The sequence below is a fragment of the Canis lupus genome, chromosome X (assembly GCF_048164855.1).
Source record: "Canis lupus baileyi chromosome X, mCanLup2.hap1, whole genome shotgun sequence".
In the NCBI taxonomy this organism is placed as follows: domain Eukaryota; kingdom Metazoa; phylum Chordata; class Mammalia; order Carnivora; family Canidae; genus Canis; species Canis lupus.
This window is the reverse complement of record NC_132876.1, coordinates 110877173-110904748: the sequence shown is the minus strand read 5'-3', so window position 1 is coordinate 110904748 and position 27576 is coordinate 110877173. Positions and strand designations below refer to the sequence as shown.

The following is a 27576-nucleotide window of genomic DNA, read 5'->3' as shown; positions in this document are numbered from 1 at the left end:
TATTGTTAAAATGTCTGTGTTACCCAAGCAATCTACACATTCCATGCAATCTTTACCAAAATAACACCAGCATTTTTCACAGAACTGCAACAAACCTCGGTATCAGGGAAATATAAATCCACAAGGAGATACCACTTCACACGGGTCAGAATGGCTACAATGAACAACTCAGGAAACAACAGATGTTGGCAAGAATGTGGAGAGAGGGGAATCCTCTTATACTGTGGGTGGGGATGCAAGCTGGTGCAGCCACTCTGGAGAACAGTATGGAGGGTCCTCAAAAAGTTAAAAATAGAACCACCCTACGACCTGGCAACTGTACTACTGGTTACTTAGCCAAAGGATACAAAAATAGTGATTCGAAGGGGCACATGCACCCCAATGTTTATAGCAGCAAGGTCCACAATAGCCAAACTGTGGAAAGAGCTGAGATGTCCATGCACACATGAACGGATCAAGAAGAAGCGGTGTATATATGCAATGGAATACTACTCAGCCATCAAAAAGAAGGAAACCTGGCAAATAAGTGCATGAGCTCAACCATATGTCTTGGCAGGGCACTGGTGTGGCTCAGAGGCTGAGCCAGCAAGGGATTTCTATGGATTCCAGCAATGGGGAGGGCAGGATTGAGGGGATGTGGGACTGATGGTGCTGGCCCCTGGACTCCCAGAGAACGGGCACTCCCGTACAGGACTCCTAAAACGACAAATATGTCTGGAAGGCTGTGGTCCAAGGCCATTTTTGCCAGCTATCAGCAGGGTCTCCAGAACCAGAGGGAGCACACAGCGTTACTGGGGATCAAAGGTGTTTATGCTCGAGAAGAAACTGAATTCTGTCTAGGCAAGTGATGCTTACGTGTACAAAGCAAAGAACAACACAGTGACTCCTGGTAGCAAACCAAACAAAACCAGGGTAATCTGGGGAAAAGTAACTCATGCTCATGGAAACAGTGGCATGGTTTGTGCCAAATTCTGAAGCAACCTTCCTGCTAAAGCCATTGGCCATGGCATCCATGTGATGCTGTAACCCTCAAGGATTTAAACTTATGAAAAGCAAATAAATAAAGGTGTAGATTTGTTCTTGTTTAAAAAAAAAGAGAGAGAGAATGAAATCTTGCCATGTGCCACAATGTGGATGGGACTAGAGGATGTTATGCTAAGTGAAATAAGTCAATCAGAGAAAGACAAATACCATATGCTTTTACTCATGTGGAATTTAAGAAACCAAACAGATGAATATAGGGGAAGGGAAGGAAAAAGAAAATAAGATAAAAACGGAGGGAGGCAAACCATAAGAGACTCTTAACTCTAGAAACAAACAGGGTTGCTGGAAGGGAGGTGGGTAGAGGAAAGAGGTAATGGAGTGAAGGGCATTAAGAGGGACACTTGATGTAATGAGCACTGGATGTTATTTGCAACTGATGAATCAGTAAATTCTAACCCTGAAACTAATAATATACTCTAAATTAAGGAAATTGTATTTACGTTTAAAAAAAGGCAACTCCAGAAGTTTGGAAGACTTGAGGAAATGTAGGGGCAGGCATCAGTGTTTATGCATATCAGTTAACAATGCGTATTTATTCCCACTGCTGTAAAACTATGTATCTTAAATAATTACAATTTCATAAAAACATTAGCAAAATCATCAAGTCGTTCACCAGTCCTCAGTTCTGTGCAGTCTCCCTAAGGCTTCAGCATCTCAGTTAGACACCTAAGAGTGTAAGTAGCTAGCTATAAGGCAGTGTGCACCATACTTCCCCATAGCTGATTCTGATAATGCTGACCAGTACATTCTTTTCCAAAGCAGGAGCCAGAAGAGATTTTTTTATTTTGGTTGCCTTTCACAGAAGTTGAAGAATGAGATTAAGGGACTCATTCAGCCATATGCAGATAATAAACTAAGTCAACTGAATGGCAGATGTTAGAGGCCAAACATCCAGATGTTTAATCCTTCCCATTAATTAGAATAAAAATCCTGTGGAATGTGAAGGGTTGGAGGTCACAGGGTTAAATTAATCCTTAGTTTTTCTTAGACTACTTAAGAGAATTTGAGGTTGCTGCCTTTAAAAATGCAAAACTGCATTGTACTATTTACATATTTTATGTGGGAAGTGGCAGGTTTTAATTTTAACAGCATACACTACCTTCTCAATTGTTCCCTGAACAGAGTAGAAACTTAGAGAAAATTACATGGAGAAAAAAAAAAAAAACGATAATAAAACTGGGGACTGAAATGAGTTTAAAGTTCAAACAAAGTGCATTCCATAGCTGGCACATTCTATAATCCTTGCACATTTGATCAGGAAAAACTATATATGGTCTATTATATTGTTTTTGACTGTCTGAATAGATACAACACAAGGAAAATTCATTCTAGAAGAAAAAATGGGTAAACTTATGATATACACAAAAAGATAGCTCTAGGGTTTTAAGAATTTCTTTCCAATCTAATATAAAATTATTTAAGAAAAAAAGAAAAACTGGTTTATGCTTTGACTTTTTTGATTTTGTGTTTTAGAATAGCAGTTGCCTTTTACTTAAATCATGTGAAAGAATGTTAAATGACAAATGACAGATAAACTTAAATCTTCAACTACATAGAAAAAAAGCCTGAAAGGAAGGACTTTCTTTCTCCTTTTTTTGGTCAAGTTCCTCTGTGTGTAGCTTCATAAATTGAGGTACTTGACTTTGAGCGGAGGACGTATTGTTAGAAAACCTACCTCATCACTTTAGAGAACACTTTTTTTAGTCCACATTTTTTTTCTGACATTTGTTTCTGTTTCCATTAGGCTCTTTGTTCTCTATCACCAGATATTTTATGAGTCAAGATGGGATAGGCGGTACTGCAGTGACAAAACTGCCCTTCTCTTTTTATCAGGATATTTTTCTCTCAACCAATCCTGCTTTCACCTTCGAAATGATTGCTGTTGTTTTTTTGCTTGTGGGATTCAAGGTCTTATTTTGGACACTAAAATCTGAACATCCTCTCTTTGCATTCTGCCTCCAATAATCCTCAAGGCAACATGGATGCCCCTGGCTGTCCAGACAAGAGTCACCTATAAGGAAATACAGGGAAAAAAAACCACCACGGTGGAAATTTCCAGTGACTATTCCTATAACATGATGCCTCACTTCCTGGTGTTCACCTGTAATCTTGTGACAGGCTCTTGAGTGCCTAGCACTCAAGCTCAGCTCTGCCCCACTGGGCATGTGAATATGAACAGCAGCTGTGTGCAGGATTGGAGGTTTGGGTTTTTAAAAAGATTTTATTTATTCATGAGAGACAGAGAGAGAGACAGAGACACAGGCAGAGGGAAAAGCAAGCTCCCTGTGGGGAGTCTGCTGTGAGACTCATCCCAGGACCCCAGGATCATGACCTGAGCCAAAGGCAGATGCTCAACCAATGAGCCACTCAGGCATCCCAGGCTTGGAGGTTTTTTAAAGATTTTCACTAGGTGCTCCCTTTCTGATCAAGGGCTCATTCACAAGAAGCTCAAAAAAAAAATACTTTCAGAGATAAACAGAAACATTTTATTCCAAAGTTTGGCAACATTCACCTGCATATTAATTGTGGTGCCATTTTTTTCAACTATTGAAGCATAATAGATTTTTAAAATAATGTAGACATTTTATATATAGGCAAGAAACATTAAATCTTCAGACAGATCAGCTGGAAAATTACTGCTTTATTAATTAGCTGATAGGGCACTGTCAATCCTGATGATGTGAACACATCATGGGTCAGCTTTGATGGAACAGGGAAGGATTAACCAAGGGGTCAGAAACTTCTTGGTTCTGGAAAATTTCAGTTGTCTTTGGAGAAAAGGAAGATGTTGGAAGACAGATCCTATCAGACCAAGAAGACCCATTTAACAGGTTAGTTGATATTTTCTTCCCAGAAAGTGCAGAACTCCTTCCATAATCATAGGAGTATGTTAACTAGCAATTATTCTTGGATCAGCTTTCCCTTTATAAATGTTGCCTTGGCTATGGGTGATGCAGGAAGGCACCCAGATTCCTCAAGGCTCTGTCCTAGAGTCTGGCACTAGGAGAATATGAATGCGGGAAGAATGGGTAGAGGATGAAGGGGGGTTGAAATGAAGCAGCACTGCAGTGGCTTGGGCCCAGACATTGACACAGGACCTCATTCCCAAGGTCACTGTCACTGAGGTCAACGAAGGCCCAAGTTGCAACCATGAACCTCTGTATCTTTGGGCCAGAACTACTTTCTGGGGAGAAGCCAGATTACAGAGTACAGTATCAAAGGCCAGAAAGCTGAAAACCAGAGGTCATCCATAAAGGACAAGCTTCTTTACCCCAAGGGGAGAAAGAAAGGAAATGCCTACCTACCTGCTATGGTCTGAATGTCTTTGTCTCCCCCAAACCTATATGTTGAAACCTAACCCTCAAAGTGATGGTAGAAAGAAGGTAGGGCCTTTGAGAGTACTTAAGTCATGAGTGAGGGGCCCTCATGAATGGTATTAGTGGCTTAGTGGACCCATAAAAGAGACAACAAAGAGTTCCCTCACCTCTCCTGCCATGTGAGGACACAGTGAGAAGATGGCCATCTATCAACCAGGAAACTGGTTTTCACCATACACTGTATCTGCTGGTACCTTTATTTTGGACTTCTAGCCTCTAGAACTGTGAGAAATAAATTTCTGTTGTTTATCAGTTACCCAATCTATGGTGTTTTGTTATAGCAGCTCAAACAGACTTAGACACCATTCTAGAGGAGAGTGTCTAGCTCTTTGTCTCCTGTCCCATTTCTACCTCTGGTGCTGGAGGAAATGAGGGTGTGACATTGGGACACTGGAACATGGCCTTCCACCGACAGAAGTGGTACCGAATTTCTAATCTTAAAGTTCTGCTGGGTAGATTCCCACAGCCCCCTTTTTGTTGCTCAAATCCTTTGACACTGAGTGTCACTGGGGCCACCTAGCATCAACTCACTGACACAACCTAAGGATGCATATGGCTCTCAGCAGCTGAGAGGGTTCCAGCAAGTAGCCATCCAAGGTGGCTTTTGCTCTCCACAACCTCCCCACACAGCTGCAGTCTAGTTCATTAAGCTTGTAACCGTTCTCAGCCTCAGGCCCTCCACCCCAGGCTTTCGTTGGCAGGAAGGGGGCCCTGCAGTGAAGAGCTTTGACAAACGCATATTTGTGAATGCAGATGCGTCATGGGTGACGGAAGAGGGAGAAAGAGGAACAAGTAAATTGTCTGGGACAGCTGGACCAAGAAAGAGGAGGATAGGGGTGTGTGTGTATGCGTCTGTCTGTCTGTCTGTGACTGAGAGAAAGCAAGAGATATGAGGGAGAGGATAGGGCATGAAAGGTGGAGAAAAGCCTGAGTAATAGAGTTAGACCAAGCAGAGTGCCATCCTTGGCTTGGATTTTGAGGTCCACTCAGCGGAGGCAGCCAGAAATGGTCAAGAGATGGGAAAAATAGCAGTGCACTAATATATGCTGCTAGAAGAGAGGCGGGTGCAAGGTGGCCAGGCCCTGCGGGTGGGGTGGAGGGTAGGAGTGAGGGATTAAAAAGGTCTCTTAAGTGGAGACTGCTGGCATTTACCTCCCTGATTTGAGAAACTTCTCAGGGCATAGGTTACTACTTAGGAACATTATTTTCCTTCTTTCCCTTTTCATAGCCCTTGCTGACAGTTTAACCACTTCTTACCTGCTAAGACCAGTTCTGGGAGGGTAAAGGGATCCCTCACATGATGATTTGCACCATCACCACCCCACTGAGAACTGCTACTGGGGCATGACTGTGTGGGATGGCTGAGGGCTGCTGGACTATAAAAAGACCTCTTTCTTTCATGTTCTTGTTCTCTATTCTCATCTATTTATTCTTCAGTGTAAATGCTAGCATCAATTTGTCAAGTTAAAGTTCTAATAGGATTTTGACTGCCATTGTGTCAAACCAGTATATTACTGCTTTTAATTAAAACCAAATTTGAGACTAAATACCAGTCAGACTAAAGAACTAAAGACTAAAGACTAAAGAACCAGTCAGAAAGGACTTCTTTGTTTGCTCCTTCATTTATTCATTTACTCAGCAGTATAAATTCAGCACTTAGGAGAGCAATAGGATGGAACGCCTGGGTGGCTCAGCGATTGAGCATCTGCCTTTGGCTCAGGGTGTGATCCTGGGATCTCCCTGCATGGAGCCTGCTTCTTCCTCTGCCTGTGTCTCTGCCTCTGTGTGTGTGTGTGTGTGTGTCTTTCATGAATAAATAAATAAAATCTTTTAAAAAAAAGGAAAGAAATAGGAAATTGGTTCCACTGTCTAAAGATGCTGAGAGACACTTAAGGCAAAGAGAAGGGAAAGTACCATCCTAGTATTTTTATGACCCATCCCCCTTACCTTGCCCTAATCCCGGCCTTGGTGGATCCTGTTATCATTTAAAAGTTTGATATAATCTTCATCCTGAATTTTGGCATTAATTTTTTAAATTAATTTTTAAATTTTATTTTATTTTTATTTTTTTAAAAGATTTTATTTATTTATTCATGAGAGACACACAGAGAGAGAGAGAGAGAGAGAGAGAGGCAGAGACACAGGCAGAGGGAGAAGCAGGCTCCATGCAGGGAGCCTGATGTGGGACTCGATCCTGGGACTCCAGGATCATGCCCTGGGCCGAAGGCAGGCGCTAAACCACTGAACCACCCAGGGATTCCCATTAATTTTATTTTTTAAATTGAAGTATAGTTGACATCAGTTTCAGGTGTGCAACATAGTGATTTGACAATTGTATACATTATGAAATGTTTACCACATAAATGTAGTTACTGTCTGTCATCATACAAAATTATTACAATATTATTGACCATATTCCTTATACCATACTTGTCATTCTCATGACTTATTTTATAACTGGAAGTTTGTATCTCTTAATCTCCTTCACCTATTTTGCCTATCCCTCCACCCCCTTACCCACATGGAAGTAGAATCATATAGTATTTGTCTTTCTCTCATTTATTTTTTGATTGAATCATATTTAAATGTATTTTTTGCTATTTTTATTTAAATTCAATTAGCCAATATATAGTATACTATTAGTTTCAGATGTAGAGTTTAGTAATTCATCAGTTGTGTATAACATCCAGTGCTCATCATATCATATGCCCTCCTTAATGCCCATTACCCAGTTATCCCATGCCCCCACTTACCACCCCTCCAGCAACCCTCAGTTTCTTTCCCATAGTTATGAATCTCTCATGGTTTGTCTCCCTCTCTGATTTCTTCCCATTCCATTTTTTCCTCCCTTCCCCATGATCCTCTGTGTTGTTTCTTACATTCCTTATATGAGTGAAACCATATAATTGTCTTTCTTTGATTGGCTTATTTCACTTAGCATAATACCTTCCAGTCCCATCCACATCGATGTAAATGGTAAGATTTCACCCTTTCTGATGGCTGAGTAATATTCCATTGTATATATATACCATATCTTCTTTATCCAATCATCTGATTTGGTTTTATTTATTTGTTTGGTTGGTTTTAGAGAGGGAGTGTGTGCGAGTGAATAGCAGAGGGAGAGAGAGAATCTTAAGCAGATTCCTTGCCCAGTGCAGAGTCCAACATGGGGCTCTATTTCACGACTGTGAGATCATGACCTGAGCGAAAATCAAGAGTCAGGTGCTTAGCCAACTGAGCCCACCCAGGCACCCGTCTGATTTATTTCACTTAGCTTACTACCATCCAGGTCCATCCATGTTGTCACGAATGGCAAGATTTCATTCTTTTTTAGACTGCATTCCACTGTATGTGTGTGTGTGTGTGTGTGTGTGTGTGTGTGTGTGTACACACACATCTTCTTTTTTCATCCATCAATCAATAAACACTTAGGTTGCTTCTATATCTTGGCAATTGTAAATAATGCTGTGAAAAATGGTGCATATATCTTTTCTAATTAGTGTTTTCATTTGGGGGGGTAAATACCCAGAAGCAGAATTAGTGTATTATATGGTACTTCTCTTTTTAGTTTACTGAGGAATCTCCATGTTTTCCACAGTGATTGCACCAATTCACATTCTCACCAACAGTGCACAAGGGCTCCTTTCTTCCACATCCTCACCAACACTTTTTATTTCTTTTCTTCTTGATACTAGCCATTCTCACTGATGTGTGGTTCAGTTTCAACTTGCATTTCCATGATAATTAGCATTTTTTATGTGTCTGTCGGCTATTTGCAGATGACGTGATACTATATATAGAAAATCTTAAAGACTTTGCCAAAAAACTATAGAATAAATGAATTCAGTAAGGTGGCAAGGTGCAAAGTCAGTATACAGAAATTAGTTGCATTTCTATACACCACTAAGGAAACAGCAGAAAGAAAATTTTAAAAACAACCCCATTTACAGTAGTATCAAAGAGAACAAAATAGGAATAAATTTAACCAAAGAGGTGAAAGACTCCTACTTTGAAAACTATAAGACACTGATGAAAGAAACAGAAGCTGACATGAACAAATGGAAAGATATACCATGCTCATGGGTTGGAAGAATTAAAATTGTTAAAATGTCTATACTACCTAGAGTAATCTACAGATTCATTGCAATCCCTATCAAAATACTCAATAGTATTTTTCACAGAACTAGAAAAAAAATCCTAAAATTTGTATAGAACCACAAAAGACCCCAAATAGCCAAAGCAATCCTGAGAAAGAAGAACAAAGCTGGAGGTATCACAAACTCAGAATTCAAGACATACTTCAAAGCTATAGTAATCAAGGGGCACCTGGGTGGCTCAGTCAGTTAAGCATCTGCCTTCAGCTCAGATCATGATCCCAGGGTCATGGGATTGAGCCCCGAGTTGGGCTCCCTACTCACCAGGGAGTCTACTTCTCCCTTTCCCTCTCCCCTGACCCCACTCAGCTCTCTCTCGTGCACTTTCTCTAATATTTTTTAAAAAGCTATAGTAATCAAAACAGTATGGTAGTAGCACAAAAAATAGACACACAGGTGAATGGAACAGATTAGAAAGCCCAGAAATAAACCCATGCTTATATGGCCAATTAATCTATGACAAAGAAGGCAAGAATATACAATGGGGAGAAGAGAGTCTCTTCAATAAATGGTGCTGTGGAAACTGGACAGGTACATACAAAAGAATGAAACTGGACCATTTTTAAATATCATACACAAGGGATGCCTGGGTGGCTCAGCAGTTGAGCATCTGCCTTTGACTCGGCATAATCCTGGGGTCCAGGGATCGAGTCCCGCATCAGGCTCCCTGGAAGGAGTGTGCTTTTTCCTCTGCTTGTGTCTCTGCCTCTCTCTCTGTCTCTCTCATGAATAAATAAATAAAATCTTTAAAAAAAATCATACACACAAAAAAAGTCAAAATGGATTAAAGACCTAAATGTAGGGCATCTGGGTGGCTCATTTGGTTAAGCATCTGCCTTTGGCTCAGGTCATGATCTCAGGGTCCTGGGATCAACTTCTGCTTTGGTCTCTCTGCTTAGCAGGTAGTCTGCTTCCCCCTCTGCCCCCCTCAACACGCTCTCTCTCTCAAATAAATAAAAATCTTTAAAATAACCTAAATACAAGACCTGAAACCATAAAGCTCCTAAAAGAAAACATAGATGTAATCTCTTGGACACCAACGTTTGCAATATTTTTTTTTGTATCTGTCTCCTCAGGCAAGGGAAACAAAAGCAAAACTTAATAATTGGGACTACATCAAGCCAAAAAGTTTTTATAGTGAAGGAAGCCATCAACAAAGCAAAAAGATAACCTACTGAAAGGGGAGAAATATTTGCAAATGATATATCTTGATAATGTTTTTTAAATTTTTTATTTAATTTCAATGTTGTTAACATATAGTATATTATTAGTTTCAGGGTTAGAATTTACTGATTCATCAGTTGCAAATAACATCCAGTGCTCATTACATCAAGTGTCCCTCTTAATGCCCTTCACTCCATTACCTCTTTCCTCTACCCACCTCCCTTCCAGCAACCCTGTTTGTTTCTAGAGTTAAGAGTCTCTTATGGTTTGCCTCCCTCCGTTTTTATCTTATTTTCTTTTTCCTTCCCTTCCCCTATATTCATCTGTTTGGTTTCTTAAATTCACATGAGTGAAAGCATATGGTATTTGTCTTTCTCTGATTGACTTATTTCACTTAGCATAACATCCTCTAGTCCCATCCACATTGTGGCACATGGCAAGATTTCATTCTCTCTCTCTTTTTTTTTAAACAAGAACAAATCTACACCTTTATTTATTTGCTTTTCATAAGTTTAAATCCTTGAGGGGTACAGCATCACATGGATGCCATGGCCAATGGCTTTAGCAGGAAGGTTGCTTCGGAATTTGGCACAAACCATGCCACTGTTTCCATGAGCATGAGTTACTTTTCCCCAGATTACCCTGGTTTTGTTTGGTTTGCCACCAGGAGTCACTGTGTTGTTCTTTGCTTTGTACACGTAAGCATCACTTGCCTAGACAGAATTCAGTTTCTTCTCGAGCATAAACACCTTTGATCCCCAGTAACGCTGTGTGCTCCCTCTGGTTCTGGAGACCCTGCTGATAGCTGGCAAAATGGCCTTGGACCACAGCCTTCCAGACATATTTGTCGTTTTAGGAGTCCTGTACGGGAGTGCCCGTTCTCTGGGAGTCCAGGGGCCAGCACCATCAGTCCCACATCCCCTCAATCCTGCCCTCCCCATTGCTGGAATCCATAGAAATCCCTTGCTGGCTCAGCCTCTGAGCCACACCAGTGCCCTGCCAAGACATATGGTTGAGCTCATGCACTTATTTGCCAGGTTTCCTTCTTTTTGATGGCTGAGTAGTATTCCATTGCATATATACACCGCTTCTTCTTGATCCGTTCATGTGTGCATGGACATCTCAGCTCTTTCCACAGTTTGGCTATTGTGGACCTTGCTGCTATAAACATTGGGGTGCATGTGCCCCTTCGAATCACTATTTTTGTATCCTTTGGCTAAGTAACCAGTAGTACAGTTGCCAGGTCGTAGGGTGGTTCTATTTTTAACTTTTTGAGGACCCTCCATACTGTTCTCCAGAGTGGCTGCACCAGCTTGCATCCCCACCCACAGTATAAGAGGATTCCCCTCTCTCCACATTCTTGCCAACATCTGTTGTTTCCTCAGTTGTTCATTGTAGCCATTCTGACCCGTGTGAAGTGGTATCCCCTTGTGGATTTATATTTCCCTAATTCTGAGTGATGCTGAGCATTTTTTTTTTCATATGTCTGTTAGCCATTTGCATGTCTTTCTTAGAAGAAATGTCTGTTCATGTCTTCTGTCCATCTCTTGACTGGGTGTTTTGGGTTTTTTGGGTGTTGAGTTTGAGAAGTTCCTTATGGATTTTGGATACCAGCCCTTTATCCCCTTTATCCAATATGTCACTTACAAATAACTTCTCCCATTCTGTAGGTTGCCTTTTAGCTTTGTTGATTGTTTCCTCTGCTGTGCAAAAGCTTTTTATCTAGATGATGTCCCAATAGTTCATTTTTGCTTTTGTTTCCCTTGCCTCTAGAGACATGTCTAGCAAGAAGTTGCTGTGGCTGAGGTCAAAGAGGCTACTGCCTCTAGGATTTTAATGGATTCTGTCTCACATTTAGGTCTTTCATCCATTTTGAATTTATTTTGTGTATGGTGTAAGAAAGTGGTCCAGTTTCATTCTTCTGCATGTGGCTGTCCAATATTCCCAACACCATTTGTTGAAGAGACTGTCTTTTTTCTTTTGAATTTTCTTTCATGCTTGTCAAAGATGAGTTGACCACAGAGTTGAGGGTCCATGTATAGGTTCTCTATTCTATTCCATTGATCTATGTGTCTGTTTTTGTGCCAGTACCATATTGTCTTGACAACTATAGCTTTGTAGTAGAGCTTGAAGTCTGCAATTATGATGCTTCCAGCTTTGGTTTTCTTTTTCAATGTTACTTTGGCTATTTGGGGTCTTTTCTGGTTCCATACAAATTTGAGAATTGTTTGTTCCAGCTCTGTGAAAAATGCTGGTGTTATTTTGATAGAGATTGCATTGAAGGTATAGATTGCTTTGGGTAGCATAGACATTTTAACAATATTTGTTCTTCCAATCCATGATCGTGGAATGTTTTTCCATTTCTTTGTATCTTCCTCAATTTCTTTCATAGGTGTTCTATAGTTTTCAGAATACATATCTTTTATCTCTTTGGTTATGTTTATTCCTAGGGGAAAAAAAGTTTATTCCTAGGTATCTTATGAGTTTTGGTACAATTGTAAATGAGATTGATTCCCTGATTTTTCTGTTAATTCATTGTTGGTGTATGAAAATACAACAGACTTCTGTGCATTGGTTTTATATCCTGAGACTTTGCTGAATTCTTCCATCAGTTCTAGCAATTTCTGCGTGTGTGTATGGGGAGGGGGATTCTTTCAGGTTTCCTACATAGAGTATCACATCATCTGCAAAGAATGAAAGTTTCACTTCTTCTTTGCTGACTTGGATGCCTTTTATTTCTTTTCATTGTCTGACTGCTGAGACTAGGACTTCCAGTACTATGTTGAACAACAGTTGGAGTTGCCTTATTTTTCAGTATTGAATGTTCTGAGCCTCTGAACTAGTCAGGTTAAGCTGCAATAATTAATAATTCCAAACTCCAACATATATACTTCTCACACAAAATCCAGCATGGGTGTTCTAGTTGGCAAGCTGTCACAAGCGGCTTTTCTTCAAGCAGTGATTCAGAGGTCCAAACTCTTATTTTATAAGCCTGTCCTCCCCTACATGCCTGGGGTCCTCTGAATTTGGCTGGCTGATGAATAAAGTGACTGAATACAGATTATCACGTGCTATGATTTAGGGGCCAGACTTAGAAGTAATGTGCAGCACTTCTACTCACATTCAATTAGCCAGAACTGATTACATGGCCCCACCTAGAGATGAGAGAGTTGAGAAATGCAGTTACCTGAGTGCCCAAGAGGAGAAAATGGGTTGGATGAGCATCTAGCCAATCTCTGTCACAGCCCCATGCCAGGCACCAAGAGAAACCACAGTGCTCTCTCGCACCAAAATATATTATTAATTTTCATTATATGTAGTATTCCACATAATGTTATAGAAATGATTCACAACTGAGGGTGATCTGACTTCTCTCCAGAAAAAAACCTGGCAGTTTTGTTGTCACAACTGGGAGAATAGCAAACTTCTGGTTTCTATCCAGCATGCAAGGATCTTAGAAGTCATTACTCTCATCCTCACAATAAAAGAAAAGCTGAAGAAACTGAAAATCGACAACTTTTCTTAGGTCCATCTAAGAATTGAGGTCACAGTGAAAACCTAAAAATTGAGAGACAAACTGACAGATACAGATCTGCTCCTGATCTTACTATCAGGAGCAGAAACCACTCTGGAACTAGTACCAGGGCAGGAGAATGTACATACGCTTTAATTGATAAAATGCTTATGGCAAAGCATGGACAAGCTTGTGAAAATTAAAATGTCAAGGAGGCCCAGCCCTAAGGTGAACCTGCAGTTTTGTGGGTTTTACCTCCAGGAGCCCTATTAGGTTCTCATAAATAAGACTGGGAAAAAGTCTACTCTTGCTTCTGGCAGGGGAAGGAGAAAGTTGCCATTTAAAAAATATGCCCAGAGCATTCTGTTTTTCCTAACAAGGCCTACCCTCAAGAAAAACTATTTGCCACACTATAACCACTTGGAGTTTTACTAGAGCCTATGTGACCTGGAAGAAGGGAAACACCCAAGTTCAACTCCCTCTACCCTTCCTGTCTCACCTGTGGGGTGGGGGGTGGGGGTTAAGCATTTGTGGAGGTCACAGCCCAGGGGCACAGGCTCTCTAAAAGACTAAGACCTAATCATAGGATTATAAAATGTGTCTCACCCCCACAACTTACCACCACATCAGTAAGATTCTTGTGTAATAACAGAGAAAATCAATTGAGAGAACTGCACATCTCAGAGCTTATTTAAGAAGTCTCTAGGGAGGGATCCCTGGATGGCTCAGCGGTTTAGTGCCTGCCTTCTGCCCAGGGCGTGGTCCCGGAGTCCTCGGATCGAGTCCCACATCAGGCTCCCTGCATGGAGCCTGCTTCTCTCTCTGCCTATGTGTCTGCCTTTCTCTCTGTGTGTCTCTCATGAATAAATAAGTAAAATCTTTAAAAAAAAAGTCTCTAGGGAAACCCAAAGGCAACAGTGGTACAAAAATAAGAACATCAGAGAAAAGTTTAGCCTTTTCATTCATCTACAGCTACAGCAAACAGTAAACACAATCTAACTCCTATTCAGATAAAACATAAAACTTATGGGATGCCTGGGTAGCTCAGTAGTTGAGTGTCTGCCTTTGGCTCAGGGCATGATCCCGGGTGCAGGGATCAGGTGCCACATTGGGCTCCCTGTGAGGAGTCTGCTTCTTCCTCCGTGTCTCTGCCTCTCTGTGTCTCTCATGAATAAATACATAAAATCTTTAAAAAAAACCATAAAACCTTACATTAGTGGCCTATTCACCTCAGTTCCTTTTACCCATTATATCATGTCTGGCTTTCTTCAAAAAATTACAAGGCATACCAAACGGCAAAAATCACAGTCTGAAGAGACAAAACAAGCATCAGAACCAGACTCAGATATGGCAAAGATTTTGTAATTATTAGACTGGTAATTTCTTCCTTTCTTTTTTCTTTTTTAAAGATTTATTTATTTATTCATTTCAGTATACATTTATAACTAGAGCATCAAAGCATCAAAGATGCCACTAAACATCTTCAAATGCACAAGACAAGCCCCCACAACAAAGAATCATTCAATCCAAAATGTCGATAGTGCAGAGGTTAAGACACTGTATTATAACAATTCCTCATCTACCCCACAGATTACATACCTGAAATTTTACTTAGTAAATGTGACAGAGACAACTAATTGTACAATAAAAATTATGCATTTCCTTTCATAGTATAGAACTGTGCTAGGAAATGGCTTCTCAGTCAGGTACTATATTTCCAGCATCTAGGTAGAGCAATATAGCTAGTTTTTGACAAAGGAATATGAGCAGAAGTGACATATGCCCCCTTCTGAACCCAGGGGATTAGGAGCAGGTATGAATTCTCTACCTCCTTTTCTTCCATTTGGCTACTAGCTAAATACAAAAGATTGTACACTGAAGTCTGATGCCCTAGGGACAGAAAAAACACAAGATGGAAGGAGCCTGGGTCCTTGAATGACTGCATGGAATACCATCTGCTTCCCAGGATCTTTCCCTTGAATAGTTATGAAGGCAAGAACAAATTCTAGTGTGTTAAGCCACTAAAATTTGGGGGCATACTTGTTACAGAACCTAGAATCTCCCTAGTTAATACAACAAAAGTTTTGTTTTTGTTTCTGTTTCTGTTTTAGAGAGGGAGAGAGAGAAAATCCTAAGCAGGCTCATGCCCAATGCAGAGCTCAACGTGGGGCTAGATCTCACAACCCTGAGATCATGATCTGAGCCTAAATCAAGAGTCAGATGCTTAACTGACTGAGCCACCCAGATGCCCCCAGCAAAAGTTTTAAAAGGCATTTACTTCCAAAAGAATTCTGGATCACCAACATTAAAAACTCACGATTGAGGTAATACATTGAATCACCTTCTTCAATTGCCCTAAGACACTGCAGATTTTGTCATGAGGGCTACATTATCAAGATGCCACATCTTAAGCTTTCAAATGAGACTTTGTTATCTTGAAATAATGACTTTTGCATACCATTCCCTTTTATCCTACTCCCTCTTCCCCACATTAGTGAGATAAGCAGTATCTTTTTCTTGTAACATCCCTAATTAAATTGCCTGGGAACTCCAGAAGCCTATAAGCCAATCCAGCTTCCATGCCTTCCACAAAGGGAACTGTAGGTACCATCTCACTTGCTAGTAGAAAACTAATTCTGTTTCTGTTCTCTAGAGTACATGGAGTCCAGTAGACTGGACTACTTGCTTACACAAAATATGTTAATATTTTTCATATTAAAAGAAGTGAGACCTTATCTATATCTAAACATACCCCATCTCAAGCTACGGTGAACTAAGATAGACAAATACATATAAGAATCTAGTATGTAACAAAGGTCATCATACCAATCAGTGGTATACTAAAGGGTTATTAAATAAACTATCCAAATCAACTGGTTGACTAAATCAGAAAAACAAAGCCCCAAAGTTAAATTCTTATCTCCTCTCACGCCACAAAATAAATTCTTGGTGGGTGAATGATTTAAAAAAAAACACAAATTTTAAAACAAATGCTTAAACCATACTTATATGGTAACAAATTTTCCCAAGTATAAAAGCAGAGAAAAAGATACTTGCGGGGAAGATGGTAGAGTAGGAGGACCCTAATCTACCTTATCCCACCGATACAAATAGGTAACACTCATATCCATGTAAATAACCCAGAAAACAACACAAAGACTAGCAGAACAAACTCTACAATTAAATGTACACAAGAGGCTACATCTAAGAGGGTAAGAAGGGTGGAGATGTGGTGGGGAGCTAAACTCCACGGGACTGGCTACTGGAGGGAGGGAGCCCCAGGCATGGAGAGGGATAAGAAACAGACTATCACACTGGGGATCCTGCTTGGGAAAGATAAATCCCCAAAGCATTTCTTTTTGAAAATCAGACAGGCCAAAGTTTGTGAGTTCAGTGGGACTTAAAGCCCAGAACTTTCAAAATTAGAAAGCTCAGCTCTGTGAGAGTCCTGAGGGCAATAGGACATTGAGTCCCTACCTTTAAAGACACAGCACAATAAACAGCCTGTGGAGATACAGCAGAGAAGCAGCCATTTGAAAAAACACCTGGCGTATAGGGGAGAGAGAGCTATTTACTTATCTAAGAATTCCCTGAGGGACTTCTCTAGGAACAAAGTTGCTGCCAGGCACCATTTCCTGCCCCAATCCTCAGCAAAACCCCCACCACCTGCAGGAAACAGCAGGGAACCAGTATTCGCTACCTAATTTGCTTACATTGCCCTGCACCCTAACCCCTCCAACCTCAGTCTTGGCACTGTGGGTACTCTCCTCCAGAAGACTGTTGCAAACCTCACCAACACTGTGTCTCCCAACCATATGCTCTGCAGGGCCTTCGTACCAGTAGAAGTGGCTGGTCACCTCCCTCAGAGGACACTCAAACATTATTAAAATGGTACTCACTCTCTCTCACCCCACATACTTTGTGGAGCAGCCTGGTCCAGCTGTGGTTTCCATAGCAGCTGTGCATCCTAGGGGAAGAGAGTTAGCACACAGTGCTTGCAGTGGTTATACCCCAGCCCATGTGTGCTTTGTGGAGTGGCCCCAGCCAGCCCTGTTCTCAGCAGCAGCTGTGTGTCCCCTGTAGAAGAGGACCAGCACCACCTCACTAAAAATGCATGCCCTGCCCAATACTTTTAAGAGCAAGAGATGGAGCTGACTTTCCTAACACAGAGTATCATAAAGATACTCACTGGACTTGAGAAAAAAGTGGAGGCCATCAGTGAGACCTTTAATGAAGAGATAAAAAAAAACAATCAGAGATGAAGAACACAATAATTGAAATTAAAAATACACTAGATGGAATAAACAGCAGAATAGGAGGAGAGATAAAGAGTTTCCTAGATAAAAGTTAAAAGAGTACATGGCCACTAAACCAGTCCTACAAGAAATGTTAAAAGGGAATCTATGAGTGGAAAGGAAAGACCATAAGTAAAAGTAAGAAAAGTAGGAAGCACCAAACCAGTTAAAATAAGTATGTCTATAAAAATCAGTAAAGGGATTCACAGAATAAAAGGAAATAAAGTATAATGCCATACACCCACAACATGGAAAAGAGAGGAGTAAAAATGGGTTCAAATTTAAGTGACCATCAACTTAAGATAGACTGGTATATGCAGAAGATGCCATTTACAAACCTAATGGTAACCATGAATCAAAAACCAGTGATAGATATGCAAAAAAATAAAGGAAAAGGAGTCCAAGTATATCACTAAAGAAAGCCAACTTATGATGAGAGAAGACAGCAAGGAAAGAAAGGAACAGAGAAGATCCACACAAATAAGTAGAAAACAAATAAAATGGCTATAAATACATACCTATCAACAATTACTTTGAATGTAAATGGACAAAACACTTAAATCAAAATATATACGGTAACAGAATGGATAAAAAAATAGACTCATCTATATGCTGCCTACAAGAGATTCACTTCAGACATAAAGACACATGCAGATTGAAAGTGAGGGGATGGAGAAATATTTATCACGCAAATGGATGTGAAAAAGAAAGCTGGAATGGCAATACATATATCAGACAAAATTGACTTTAAAACAAAGACTGTAGGGACCCCTGGGTGTCTCAGTGGAATAAGTGTCTGGATTCTTGATCTCAGCTTAGGTCTTGACCTCAGTGTCATGAGTTCAAGCCCTGTAGTGGAGCCTACATTTAAAAAAACAATCAATTAGTTAATTAATTAAAATAAAATAAAGACTGTAGGCTGGCTCACTTGGAAGAGCACACAACTCTTGATCTCAGGCTCATGAATTTGAGTCCCATATAGGGTGTAGAGGTATCTTAAATATATATTTAAAAAAAACTTTTTAAAAAATAAAACAGGGATCCCTGGGTGGCGCAGCGGTTTGGCGCCTGCCTTTGGCCCGGGGCGCGATCCTGGAGACCCAGGATCGAATCCCACATCGGGCTCCCAGCATGGAGCCTGCTTCTCCCTCTGCCTGTGTCTCTGCCTCTCTGTCTCTCTCTGTGTGACTATCATGAATAAATAAATAAAATCTTTAAAAAAAAAAAAAAATAAAAAATAAAAAATAAAACAAAGACTGTACCAAGAGACAAAGAAGGACACTATATAATCATTAATCAACAAGAAGACATACAATTGTAAATATTTATGCATCTAACACAAGAGCACTCAAATACATAAAAAGTTAATAATAAATATATAAGAACTAATTGATAGTAAAAAATAATAGTAGGGGACTCATATCAATGAACAGATCATTTAAACAGAATGTCAAGTAAACAGTGGCTTTGAGTGATACATTGGACCAAATGGATTTAATAGAGTCAGAACATTCCTCCTAAAACAGAAGAATACACATTCTTTTCAAGTGTACACAGAACATTCTCCAGAGTAGATCACATATTTGCCCACAAAACAAACCTTGACAAATTCAAGAAGATCAAAGTCATACCATGCATCTTTTCTAACAACAATTCTATGAAACAAGAAGTAAACCATAAGAAAAAATTTGGAAAGAACACAAATACATGGAGGTTAAATAACATGCTACTAAACAATGAGTGGATCGATCAGAAAACCAAAGAAGAAATTAAAAAGTACATAGAAAAAATGAAAATGAAAACATAATGGTCCAAAACCTTTGGGATGCAGCAAAAGTAGTTCTAAGAGGGAAGTTTATAGCAATACAGGCCTATCTCAAAAAGCAAGAAAAATAACAAATAAGGAACCTAATCTTACATCTAAAGGAGCTAGTAAAGAACAACAAACACATAAAACCTCAGAATGAAGGAAATAACAAAGATTAGACCAGAAACAAAGTTAATAGAAACTAAAAACAACTGCAGAACAGATTAATGAAACCAGGAGCTAGATCTTCAAAAACACTAATAAAATTAGTAAGCCTCTAGCCAGACATATCAAGAAACAAAGAGAAAGGACTAAAAAAATTAAATCACAAATGAGAGAGGAGAAACAACTAACACCACAGAAATACAAACCATCCTAAGAGAATATTATTTAAAATATATATATATATATATGGATCTCTGGTGGCTCAGCGGTTTAGCACCTGCCTTCGGCCCTGGGTGTGATCCTGGAGACCAGGGATCATGTCCACATCAGGCTCCCTACATGGAGCCTGCTTCTCCCTCTGCTTGTGTCTCTGCCTCTCTCACTCTCTCTGTGTGTATGTCTCTCATGAATAAATAAATAAAATATTTTTCAAAAAAACTATATGCCAACAAACTGGACAACCTAGAAAAAACGGATAAATTCCTAGAAACATATAACCTACCAAAACTGAATCAGAAAGAAACAGAAAATTTGAATACACCAGTTACCAGCAATAAAATTGAATTAATAATTTAAAAAGTCCCAACAAACAAAAGTTTAGGATCAGACAGCTTTACAGATGAATTCTACCAAACATTTAAAGAAGAGTTAATACCTATTCTTCTCATACTATTCCAAAAACCAGAAGAGGAAGGATAACTTCTGAATTCATTTCATGAGGCCAGCATTACCCTAATATCAAAACCTGATAAATACACTACAAGAAAAGAGAACTGCAGGCCAGTATCGCAGTTGGACATAGATGCCAAAATCCTCAACAAAATATCAGCAAACCGAATCCAACAATACATTAAAAGAATCATCCTCCATGATCAAGTGGGATTTATTCTTGGGATGCAAGGCGGTTCAATGTTTGCAAATCAATCAATGTGACACATCACATCAATAAGAGAAAGGATAAGAAACATATGATCATTTCAACAGATGCAGAAAAAGCATTTGACAAACTACAACATCCATTTATGATAAAAACTCTTCAACAAAGTAGGTTTAGACAGAACATATCTTAACATAATAAAGGCCATATATGAAAACCTCACAGCTAACATTATCCTTAAGGGGGGGAAAAGCGAGAGCTATTCCCCTAAGGTCAGGAACAAGACAAGGATGGCTACTCTCAACATTTTTATTCAACATAGTTCTAGAAGTCCTAGCCACAGCAATCAGACAACAACAAAATAGATAAAAAGTATCTGAATTGGTAAGGAAGAAGTAAAACTTTCACTATTTGCAGATGACATGATACTCTATGTAGAAAATCAGTAAGACTCCATGAAAAAACTGCTAGAACTAATAAATGAATTCAGTAAGGTCACAGGATACAAAATCAATGTACAGAAATCCACTGAATTTCTGTACACCAATAATGAAGCAGCAGAAAGAGAAATTAAGAAAACAATCCATTTACAACTGCACCAAAAATAAGATACCTAGGAATAAACCTAACTCAAAGGCAATCTACAAAATGGGAGAAGATATTTGCAAATGGCATAACTGAGAAAGGGTTAGTATCCCTATTATAGATAGAACTTATCCAACTCAACACCCAAAAAACAAATAATTCCAGTTAAAAAATGGGCAGAAGACATATAAAGAGACATTTCTCCAAAGACGACATACAGATGGCCAACACACACAAAAAGATGCTCAACATCACTCATCATCAGAAAAATGCAAATCAAAGGCACAATCAGATAGCACCTCACACCGGACAGAATGGCTAAAATCAACAGCACAAGAAACAAGTGTTGGTGAGGATATGGAGAAATACAAACACTCATGCACTATTGGTGGGAATGGTATGACCACTGTGAAAGACGGTATGGAGGTTCCTCAAAAAATTAAAAATAGAATTACTATATGATCCAGTAATTCACTACTGGGTATTTACCCAAAGAATATGAAAACACTAATTCAAAGGGTTACACGCACCCCTATGTTTATTGCAGCATTATTTGCAATAGCCAAATTATGGAAGCAACTTAAGTGTCCATCAACAGATGAATGGATAAAGAATATGTGGAGATACACACACACACACACACACACACACACACACACAGGAATGTTACTCAGCCATTTGAAAAGAATGAAATCTTGCCATTTGCAATGATATGGATGGAGCTAGAGAGGATAATGCTAAGTGAAATAAGTCAGTCAGAGAAAGACAATTATCATACGATCTCACTCATAGGTGAAATTTAAGAAACCAAACAAATGAACAAAGGAAAAAAAGAGAAAGACAAACCAAGAAACACTCTTAACTATAGAGAACAAACTGATGGTTGTCAGAGGGGAGGTGTGGGGGGGATGGGTGAAATAGATGAAGGGGATTAAGAGTACACTTAGCATGATAAGCACTGAGAAATGCATAGAATTGCTGAATCGCTGTATGGTACACCTGAAACTAATATAACATTGTGTATTAATTACACTGGCATTACAACTTTAAAAAGTAGAGAAAGAGAGCAATATGATCATCTAAAAACTCTATAAATAAAATTAAAAGGCTACTGAGCAAGCAGGGAAAACATTAGTACTATATTGAATATTATTAATATAGATATTTTAAAATCAGTTTTATTTATTTTTTTAAAGATTTTATTTATTTATTCATGAGAGACACAGAGAGAGGCAGAGACACAGGCAGAGGGAGAAGCAGGCTCCATGCAGGGAGCCTGATGTAGGACTTGATCCCAGGACTCCAGGATCATGCCCTAGGCCAAAGGCAGGCGCTAAACCTCAGAGCCACTCAGGGATCCCCAAATCAGTTTCTTTTAAAAGATGAAATCCTAATGGAAAAAATAGGTGAAGGTTATGATAGACACTTCACAAAGAAGGAACGCAGATGGTTAATAAATGTGTGAGAGGATGGTCAGCTTCCAACTAATAAAAGAATGCTAATGAAAATAAGATATAATTTTTACCTTTTGAACTGATAATAATTTACAAATTATAATCTATAAATTGTAATAGATTGTGCACTCTTGTAATAAATGTGCAATGACATAAACAGTTTCACAGCCTTCTTCAAGTACTATAAATTCGTAAGACTTCATGAAGGGCAACCTGGCAATATGGATCGATGACTTTAGAAAGTCACCATAAACTTGACCTAATAATTCTACTTCTGGAAATTACACTAAGGAGATAAGCAGACAAGTGGGCAATGATGAATATATAAAAACTGTCGCCCAAGCTTTGTCTGTAATAGAGAAAATTGGACTAATTTAGAAGAATGGCTAAGTAAACAATGGCACACTTATTTTATAAAACCTTAAGCATGAAAGAACAGGTTCTCAAGGAATATTTAACCACATGAAAAATACGCAGAAGATAATGGAAAAAACAGCACATAAACTCTATTTTTCATATCATGATTTTATAGTGAAATGAATAGAGGGGGGAAATGATGAACAAATGTTCATAGTAGTTGCTTTAGTTAGATTATGGGTAGTTTCTAGTTTCTTCTTTTCAGCATTTATCCCCCCACATATTCTATAATAAAAAAGTTTTTTCCTTTATAATCAGGAAAAAAGTAAATGAGATGTCATAATCCTTTTCAGCTTTATCATATTCCCAGAGGGAAATTCTATCTTTATTATTTGTAAACTTGAACGTGTTTTTTTCTGATTTAGTAGAGCCCAAATGCATTAAGGACTGACTCTAAACTATCTGGATAGACCCAGGAAACTTCCCGGTTTGTTACTCTCGCAAGTTCCCAGTGCAGTGTCTTCTGTACTAGTCTTGTCTGCGGCACAACTTAGAAATTCCAAAGTTTTGAAGAAATTTCTCAGAAAATATATTTGGTTGGTAGCCACATACTCAACAAAGTGGTGGAAGAAATGGGGGGCATGGGTGAAGGTAGGGAATTGTCTGTAAAGCACTCATTTCATTTTGAAATATTTAGGAAGAAAAGGGAAAGGAGGAGGGAAGCCCCTTGGATCTAAAAACTAAATAGAATTGGTGTGGTTTCCATTGAAGGTCAGTACTCTAGCTGTATCATGTTGTGTACCAAATCACTCCAAAGCTTAGTGACTTAAACCAAGAATCATGTGTCATCTCTCATGGTTTTCTGAAGTTCAGTTTATGAGCTGAGTGGCCCTGGTTCAGGGCCTCTCCTGAGGTTGCAGTAAGATGTTGGCTTGCCTAGAACTGGATGAGGATTCACTTCCAAGATGGCTCACACTCGTGGCTGGCAGACTGGTGCAGGCTACTGTGCGAAGGCCTCAGCTCCTCTCCCTGTGCTCCTCTGCACAGAGCTACAGAGTGCATGGTGCCCGGCTGCCCCCAGAGGGCATGGCCCAAGGCAGAAGCCCCAGTGCTTGTTAGGACTAGCCTCCAAAGCCACATACTATCACTTCTGCAATATCCTATTGGTGATATAGGTCAGCCTAGTTCAGTGTAGGGAGGCGAGAATACCAGGAGGCAAAAATCAGTAGAGGCCATCATGGAGGCTAATTTCCCAGTTACCTATCTGGCATCCTGACAATGCCCACTCCCTGACAACACCGTAGACTTTCATTTCAGTGTCTTTCCTCCCACTCCACCTGCACCTGTGAAAGGAAGTTGACTCATCCCCAATACTACTGGTGGGGCTAACTGGGCTCACTGTAATTACAGTGATTGCACAGGCTCCCAGGCCTAAGCCTACTAGCACACGGCATTCTCCCAGTTTCTTGGATTATTCAGAGGTTGGTGTATGACCAGATTTGGGCCAGTGACACACAAAGGATACTTTTGGGGCACTTCTTTTTTTTAAGATTTTATTTATTTATTCATGAGAGACACAGAGAGAGAGGGGGCAGAGACACAGGCAGAAGGAGAAGCAGGCTCCTCACAGGGAGACTGATGCAGGACTCGATCCCGGGACCCCGGGATCATGCCCTCAGCAGAAGGCAGATGCTCAAGCACTGAGCCACCCAGGTGTCTCTTGGGGCACTTCTCAAAAGAGAGACAGTCCCTCTCTTCCTTGGGTGTTTCAGGGTGTGGATCTGAGCCCCCAAGGGCACTGCAGTACCCTCCATCAGCCTGAGAATCAAGTCACCCCATGGAGGGGAGCTGACAGGTTCTCAAGAGAAAATAAGTCAGAGCCTTGATAGACCCAGTGCTGATCACTGCCCTGCCACTGGGCTCTTCCTTTATGTGGGGCTATTAATTTCCCATATTTCTGAAGCTACCTTAACATAGGTTTCCTAGTAAATGAAACCAAAACTGATTCTTCCCACTTGCAAAATGGAGCTATCATGAAGCCAAAAGAAATGAAGACAAATGCTTTGAAAACTGAATGAAATTTTGCTCTTTAACATTAGAGATAATTAAGGCACCTGAGTGGCTCAGTTGGTTAAGCATCTGCCTTCAGCTCAGGTCACAATCCCGGGGTCCTGGGATAGAGCCTCATGTCGAGCTCCCTGCTCAGCGGGGAGTCTGCTTCTTCTCTCCCTCTGCCCACCCCCCTAACTCATTCTCTCTCTCTCTCTCTCTCTCTCTCTCTCTCTCTCTCTCCCTCTCCCCCTCTATGAAATAAATAAATAAAATCTAAATACAACAACAACATTAGGGATAATTATATCTACTTGAACTGAACCAAAATTTAGGACAGCTCTCCTGTAATGTGGACGAGAGTATTACCAAGCAGGTCTGGTCCAATATGCCCAGAACCAATAATGATCATACCCATAGGCCAAACAGACAACTGCTTTGGGGAGTCCCTGAACAGGATGTGGTAGTGTGGGTGTGGGTTCCCAGATGGGAGAACCAAAAGTTCTGGAATTCTGAGTTGTGGTGAGGAACAACCGGAAAGTCCACACAAAACTGTCATCAAACTAGGTATGAAGTGGCACTGGGAGGTCCACCACTTCAGGCCAGCGCCTGAGATGCCATGAGCCCCTGATTTAGGCTAAGAGGAGAAACATGATAAAGTTTATGAGTCACTAGCATCTCGCCACAAATTGAGGTTTTGAGCCCCTACTGAGATTTGTGTAGAGTATTTGTATGGAATAAGAGAACACTGGGATGAGAGTCCCCATGCTACTAAGGTGAAGGGAGAAAGAGATCCCAAAATCTAGAGGGCATTGAAGACCAACTGATGAATCACACTTTTGTAGATGGCAGAAAAATGTGGCTGACAAGGTTTTGCCAATCTCGGGCCATTTATGTTGTTTAAGAGCTCTATAAATGGACCTGCTATATACCAGGTACGGTTCTGAGTGTTTTACAAACATTTATTTATTCCCCTCAACAACCCCATGAAATAGGTTCTTATCATCCTTATTTCAAAGATTAGCAAACTGAGGCACAGACAGGTTAAGCAACTTGCCTGGGTTTGCACAGCTAGAAACCAAGGCACAGAGAGATTAAGAAACTTGCTCAAGGTCACACAGCTAGACAGTGAGGTACAGCTGGTCACACAGCTGGCAAGTAGTAGAGTCAGGATTCGAACATAGGATTTACAGCCCGGGCCCACGCTCCTAACCACCGTGCTCGGCTGCATATGCTATCACATCTCAGTGTCTTTGCCGACTTGCTGCAAAATATCCCGATAGGGATGTTCCTCTCTGCATGACAGTTCCCCCTAGGGCCTTAGTGAAGCTACGATAGATTTAAGCACATGTGATAGCTGTGGGTGGTTTTTCTGTCAGGTCTGGCCTTTAATCCTGGGACCTCACGTTGCAACAAACTCTGGTTGTGTCACCTTTAACAAGCCTGAAAAACAGCCATAACTTTGGGCTTGTTAGAAATGCAGCAGATCAGGAGGGTCAGGGCAACCATTTCCCTCTTTACCCAAGCTTCCTGATCATTCCAGGCCTCTGCCCACCACACACCCTCCTTCTTAAATACTATCATCAGTGCCAGGGTCGTTAGGGAGAAAACCAATGAAGAGGAAATGATTATAAAAGTTACATCTGCTGTTCAGGCAGCTGTTCTCTTTCCTCATTAGGACAATCAATCATTTTTCAACATCATTTTTGTAACTAGGAAAAGGCTTCATTTATTCTAAGACTAAGGAGCAGGAATGGGGGAATTAAATCCCATAGGTCTTTAGCTGATGGGATTTTTTTTAATATTCTGTCCTCACCAATGACCTAATTAAGCTTTCAGAGAGTGATAAACTCCCAGCTCCTCCATCGCGTTTCCATCTGTGCCTTTGCAGAAGGGGAGCTCCACACCCCTGGGAGTCCATGCCTTCTCTTCTGGCTTTCTCTTTAGCTTCATCTTCATAGATTCAGCCCAACTTTCTCTTACTTTCTGCAAGGGCTTCTTGGAAAGGTGCTGTCATCACTAAAACCTTACCATTAAGCTGCGGATTTTCACAGAGACATTAAGTCATATTTCCATGAAATCACAGAATAGTAGGGCAGGAAGATCACCCCTCGTAATGATCGTGAGCCCCAACTACAGGGGGAAACTGCCCAGGTTCATATATCAAGTTTGTCCCTTATAGTTATTTGACCTTGGGCACATTACTTAGCAGCCTTTTGGTGCTTGGTGTCTTCACGTGTAAAATGGAGAGTAAAAGTATACACCTAGCTCCTAGGGTTGTCATGAAGATTAAGTTAACCATATGTGTAAAGCACTTACACCAGTGCCCATAAACACAAAATCGTAGGTCCCTCTATTATCATCGTGGCTATCGCTATTGCTGCTACTGTTGGTATTATCTGGACCACCTGGCTCTGATGCTTATATGCCCTCTTGCACATCCTCCTCTTCAAACCATTAATGTTGGATCACCCCAAACACATGCCTTCTCCATACCTAGGTCCTGGCTCTTGAGAGGCTTGGGGAGAACCAAACAGGTATGTGAGCTGCAAACTCACGGTCTCCCAGCTAAGCCACTCCCCAGATACTCTGTCACCTGTGCCGCTCTGCATCAGTCATGGTCCAGGGAGAAAGACAGGCAGCACAGTTAGTTCTGCAGAGGTAAAGCAGGGACTGGAGGTGAAACTGCTGAAATGAGTATTGGAGGACTCAAAAGGTAGACAGGGGATGCTGA

At 40.4% G+C, this 27576-nt stretch overlaps 1 protein-coding gene and 2 pseudogenes across 12 annotated transcripts in view; 1 reads left to right on the top strand and 2 right to left on the bottom strand.

The window, feature by feature from the left end:
* Positions 1 to 27576, bottom strand: part of RAI2 (retinoic acid induced 2) — a 388421-nt gene that overhangs the window by 322245 nt on the left and 38600 nt on the right. The gene's annotated exons all lie outside the window — the stretch shown is intronic.
* Positions 146 to 1041, top strand: LOC140627615 (large ribosomal subunit protein eL33 pseudogene; annotated as a pseudogene).
* On the bottom strand, positions 10156 to 10581 carry LOC140627856 (large ribosomal subunit protein eL33 pseudogene; annotated as a pseudogene).